General features: G+C 40.9%; 1 pseudogene; it reads right to left on the bottom strand.

Annotated features, from left to right (window-relative positions):
• Positions 1–563: 563 nt before the first annotated feature.
• LOC146567720 (uncharacterized) lies at positions 564–5,335 on the bottom strand (annotated as a pseudogene).
• Positions 5,336–6,121: the final 786 nt, after the last annotated feature.

Here is a 6,121-nt window from a genome sequence, read left to right as displayed (position 1 = left end):
TACAGATGAACCTCCTCACAGCATTTATACAAGAGTCTGTATCAAGTGTACATGCAATCTCCAGATGTACTGCACGACTGGTGAAACAAGTAAAAAGAACTCCATACCTTTTAAGGAGACTTCGTCCTCTTTAAACACTTATAGGTCCAAAATAGTCCACTCCAACATTTGTGAATGGAGCTATGTCTGGCAGGACTCTCTCTTCAGGCAGATCCGCCATCTTTTGTTCAACAAACTTTCCTCTGTTGTGTCTACACGTGACACAACGAGAGATGATTTTCCTGGCAGCAGAATTTGCATTTAGTATCCAGTAATTTTGTCTTAGTTTTGACAGCATGTGTGCTCTTCCTGCATGTCCCAACCTTTGATGGATATGGCGTAAAATCAGTGTTGACACATGCATATCTTTTGTCAAAATTACAGGATGCTTTAATTCCATAGGCATGGCTGCTTTATTCAATCGGCCACCCACTCTGAGGATTCCTGCATCCAACACTGGATCAAGTTTGTAGAGATAATTTCCCTTAGAAACTCCTTTGAGGCCATTGCGGATTAAAGCCATTTCAGTCGTAAATTTCTGTTGTTGTGCATATTGAAGAATAGCTTGTTCTGCCTTTATCAAGTCTTCTGGAGTCAGATTTCCTTTCTTCAAAGTGGTCTTAAATCTTTCCATTCTTATCTCCACTTCTTTCTGACCTTCCGGATCATTCTTATTCAAACCTGCAGCAAGCAACTCTTTCCTCTTCTGTGCCAACAACACCAAGACCTCTTTCATCTTTAAAAGCCAGGCTACAGAGATTTTAAGTTTTGCCCAAGACGAGAAGTAGAGGAAAAAATAGCTGGTAGGATTTTGTAATTCCCTCACAATGGCATTCATTGTCAGGTCCCTTTTGACCTCTGGGTCATCTGCAGAAATTACACCGTACTCCACATCCAGTTTAGGCCATTCCTTTTCTGACTTATAGAGAAATTCTGGCCCTTTTATCCATCTCCTACATTTGAGGAAATCCCCAGCTCTCATGCCTCTGGATGCATCATTTGCAGGATTCTCCTTGGAAGAAACGTATCTCCACTGCTTCACATCTGTTGCTTCTCGAATGAGAGCAATTCTGTTTGCAACAAAAGTATTGAATCTTCTGGTTTCATTGGAGATGTATTTCAGTACTGTTGTGCTATCAGTCCAAAAAACTGATTTTTCCAACCTGACCTGCAGCTCCTTTTGCAGAAGCCTATCCACCCGAACTGCAAGAACTGCAGCCGTCAATTCCAACCTGGGAATTGTAGTTTGCTTGAGAGGAGCAACTCTAGCCTTTCCCAGGATAAAAGCAACATGCGTGACGTTATTCTTTTCAAACTTTAAATATGACACCGTTCCATACCCATCTTGACTTGCATCAGAAAAATGATGAAGTTGTGCCCTATCTGGTCTTCCAAAGCAATTTGGTTTAATGCAACATTCCACTTTGAACTTTGAAATCAGCTGGAGATCCTCCAGCCAATCACGCCACCGCTGGGAAAGAGAGTGGGGAATAACTTCATCCCACTTCAAATTTTGTCAGCAAAGCTCTTGTAGCAACAGTTTAGCTGGCATACTGAAGGGAGACAAGATTCCCAAAGGATCATACAGTGAGCTGACCACAGACAAAATTCCCCTTCTGGTTGTTGGACGGTCCTGCAGGGAGGTTCTGAACTGGAACTTGTCTGTTGCTATGCACCACTGTAAACCCAGTGCTCTCTCAACTAGAAGTTGATCTGTGTCCAAATCCAGATCCTTAATTTCCTTTGCTCTTCTTTCCTCTGGGATTGACATGAGCACTGTGCGACTGTTGCTGATCCATTTTGAAAGCTTAAATCCTCCTTTAGCGCAGATATCTGTCAGCCTCTTCACCATGTGCACTGCCTCCTCTTCTGAAGCAACAGATTTCAAACAATCATCCACATAAAAGTTTCTTTCGACTGTATCAACCACTTCAGCTGGAAACTGTTGTGCATTATCATCTGCAGTTCTCTGTAGAGCATAATTTGCACAGCTTGGCGAAGATACAGCTCCAAACAAATGCACTTTCATCCTGCATTCCTGTGCAGACCTTGAAGTGTTGCCATGTTGCCACCACAGGAAACGGAGAAAGTTGACATGTTTTTCTGAGACGTGCACTTGGTGAAACATGGAATCAATGTCCGCCATTAATGCAACAGGCTCTTGTCTAAATCTGATCAGAACCCCAACCAGCGAGTTTGTGAGATCAGGTCCCTGTAGAAGCTGACTGTTCAATGATGCTCTTTTATAAGTTGTTCCACAGTCAAATACAACTCTTAATTTGCCCTTTGTGGGATGATACACTCCATGATGAGGGATGTACCACACCTTTCCATCATCTTTGTGCAACTCATCTACAGGCACAAACTCGGCATATCCTTGTTCAAGCATGTTGTTTACACATTCAGTGTATTCATCCTTATAATGAGCATCCTTTTCAAATCTCCGTCTGAGACTCTGGAGACGCTGCTCCGCGACACAGAGGTTATTTGGCAAACTGGAACCTTCTCTCCTGAAAGGCAAATCAATGTGATAATGATTTCCAATAAGCTTTATTGAACTACTAACAATATCCATGAAACACAGATCCTCTCTGGACTTCAGTCTGCTCCGCTGATGATCTTTCATTAAAATCATGATTGTACTGTTTAATCAACATGTCTTCAAGACGCTCAACAGAAATCCTATTGGCTGTTACAGCAGTGCAGTTGGTTTTATTTCCACTGTTACTTCCAGTGCGCAGGGGACCATTTATGACCCAGCCAACTTTTGTTTTTACAGCATAAGGTCCACCTCCCACACTGTTTATCACCTTCCATGGCTCCAAAACACTGGAAGCATCAGTGCCTATCAGTAGCTCCACCTCTGCATTAACGTTGTGAAGTTTAACAGGTTTAAGATGAGGCCACTGATCGATGTCGCTTTGCTGGGGAATATTAACTGTAGAAACTGGCATAGTCTTTTGAGTCAAAACATCTGGCAATGGCATGAAATCATTTGCTTCCAAACCAGACACTTCCAAACCAGACAGAACTTGTGTACTAACAATCCTATCTTGACTCATTGTTCTCAAAAAGATATTGGTCTTTTTACCTTTTACATTCAGCCTTTTTGCCAGAGTTTCTGTACAGAATGTACCTGAACTTCCAGGATCCAAAAACGCATAGGTTTGCACAATTTTATTGCTCTTTTGGCTCTTAACTTGAACTGGAACTATAGAAAAAATTGCATCAACTTCATGACCAGCCCCAATATACCCACATGTCTGAGTAGTTGCAGTTGAAAAGTTGACATTAGAGTTTGTCCTCTGTTGAGTTTGTTCCGAAGACGCACCTGGATCCTTTCGCTCTATATGAAGAACCCCTGGGTGCCTTTGGTGACACATGTCGCAATCCAAACGACTCCTACAGTCTTTGCTTGTGTGACCAACTTTTAAACAACCAAAACAAATTCCCCTTTCCTTGATAAAAGTCAACTTATCCTGATGCGTTTTAGCTTTAAACTGCTTACAATTCTCTAGTAAATGGTTGCTGTGTGAACAAAACAAACAACTATGCAGAACGGCGGAAGTTGTTCTGCTTCCAGTTGATTGAGCTTTGATTCCTGGCACTGTACTGACATTAGTGTCAAAACTACTTCCCTTTTTTCTTTGCTTGGTAGAACTTGAAGCTTTAAAGCTGCTTCCAGATTGTGAGTCTTGTATGTTGCCAAACACTGGATCTGATGCTACTTTTACCTGTTTTATTATAAAGGCAACCAGATCAGTGAACACTGCTCTGTAACCATTTTGTTCCTGCAGTTCATAGGCAACAACTCTCCATCTTTCCCTCAATTTGTATGGAAGCTTCATAACAACCATTCTCATATTTGAGGGCAAATCCAACTCCTTCATATAAACAACTTGCTGCATTAGATTCGAACATCCTTGAAGAAAAAGAGAGAATGACTGAAGACCTTTCACATCCTCACTTTTAATAGGTACCCAACTCACAATCCTCTCCATATATGCAGAGGCAATTTTATTTTCGTTCCCAAAATGTTCTTCAAGAAGATCTTTGGCTGTGGAATAGCCCTGCTCAGGAGGTAAGTGCTGACAACTATGCACCAAATCCCTAGGCTGCCCCCTAGTGAACTGCTCTAAAAAATGCAAACAGTCGCTCCAGTTATCAGTTTTAGCTTCCACTCCATTTTCAAAGGCATTCATAAATGATCTGTACTGTAAAGGGTCTCCATCAAACACAGGGATGTTTCTGGCGGGGAGGACAGAAGATAAGTTTTGTTTTACAAGCAAAGTAGTGATGTCATTTTGTTTTTGCATAATATTTACAATCTCCTTCGTGCAGTTCCCAGTCAAAGTAGGAGACTGAGGCTGTGTTTGCTGCGTCACTTGAGCTGAATCATCAACCTGATGTTGGGTTTGACTTTGTCTAGGTACGATTACTTGTGATTCAGATGCAGAATTTATACCAGAGTAATCTCTTGATGTTGGAACAAATGTATCGGCACAAGGAGTTAAACTAGGCGCTTCTTGTACGTGCCCTCTTTCAAAATAAGAGTTCATTCCATCAGAATGCTCAGAGCTACAAACTGAATTTATTTTTAAGACACGAAGCTTTGCATTAGTGGCTGCCAGCTCTGTTTCCAAGGATAATTTCTCCTTTTCTTTTCTCAGTTTTTCCTCTTGCGCTTCAATAGAATGTTTTTCTTTAATGCAGCGAGTCGCTCCATGAGCACTGCCTTGTCAGCCGCAGCTTTAATGCATGCGGAAGATGTTGATGAAATTCGACTTTGCTGTGACAAGGTTTTTGAAGGTGGTTTTACACTTGAGATATTAGAGACACTGTCTTCAGGTTTTATTTCATCCAAACTTTCAACAACTTTATCATTACGAACAGTATTGCTTTGTTCAGTGTACGGCTCGCCCGCCTCCTGCAACCAAACCTTTACTTTGTCCATAAAAACAGAGAATGCTGTCATCTTCGACTGAAAATGTGCAACTTGCCTTTTCACTTCATCTTCTGGCAGTGGCAAACTTAAAAAGGATTCTTGCAAAGCGTTTGCATCTTGATAGCATTTAATAAACTTCCCAAATTCAGAAGACACTTCCTTAACGTTCTCATATGAGGTCATTAAAGCGGAAGTTTTCCCCATGTACTTAGATGCTTGCTTACACATTGAACTGCACTTTTCTTGGCATGTCTTTATATACAAATCCAAACCTTTTGGCGTAAATTTAACGCTTCTTTTCTCTGCTTGCATCTCAGTGTCATCCTCTCGTTTACTCTTAATATCCGACATTTTTATTGTCCTCTTGGATTATTTCAAACTTTATAAAGATGCACAGCACACTGAGAATCCATAGCCTAAAGTACAAACATGACATCCATTTACCTGCCTTTTGCAGCGGACAAACATTTCCACAGAGGGCGTTGGCATGTTTCAATTAGCGATCCAATTTTGCACCAATTTAGTACGTCAAAACTCAGTTCATCAGTCTTTGTAGTGAAATTATGTCTTTAAACTCCAATAGCTTCACCGTTTTCCTTTACGGCTTAAACAATATTATCACTCACCAGCTTTGACGAACGAGTGACATGTTGATCCAGGCCTCAACATCAAATCCGTCTGGATTACTCACCAGACGATCCAATAACTTTTATTCGAGTTCGACGGTGATCCTTGAAATCCTTATATCCAATAATGAAGGATTATTCCTTTGTCCACGGGAAGGTTTTTTACTTTATGTAGTGGCAATTCCTTTACTTTTGAATGATCAAACGTCCCACAACTTAAAGTCCACAAGCCACTGCTGCATTGAGGTAATATTTCGTACGCAGGCAAAAGAAGTCCATTGTCCAAACATTTTAGTTGAGAGTTTTGGATTATTTATCCATCTTGGCAAGCAATAACAAGATCCTTCCTGCTGCTTCTCCTGCTCTGGTAAAAAACCATAGGCCCACCCCAATGCATGCTGGTCCTAAACCAGTCTCTTTATTTATAGAAAAAATGGCCCTACAGCTCTTACTAACTAATTTAACAAAATAACAACAAACAAACAAATCATTTAAAACAAAATATTAACCG

This window comes from Mchenga conophoros, linkage group LG9 (genome assembly GCF_057382185.1).
Source record: "Mchenga conophoros isolate Kocher_MC1m ecotype Shallow Benthic linkage group LG9, M_conophoros_male_GT1.1, whole genome shotgun sequence".
NCBI classification, from domain to species: Eukaryota; Metazoa; Chordata; class Actinopteri; order Cichliformes; family Cichlidae; genus Mchenga; species Mchenga conophoros.
Note: the sequence above shows the minus strand (reverse complement) of the source record. Positions and strands in the feature narration are given on the sequence as shown.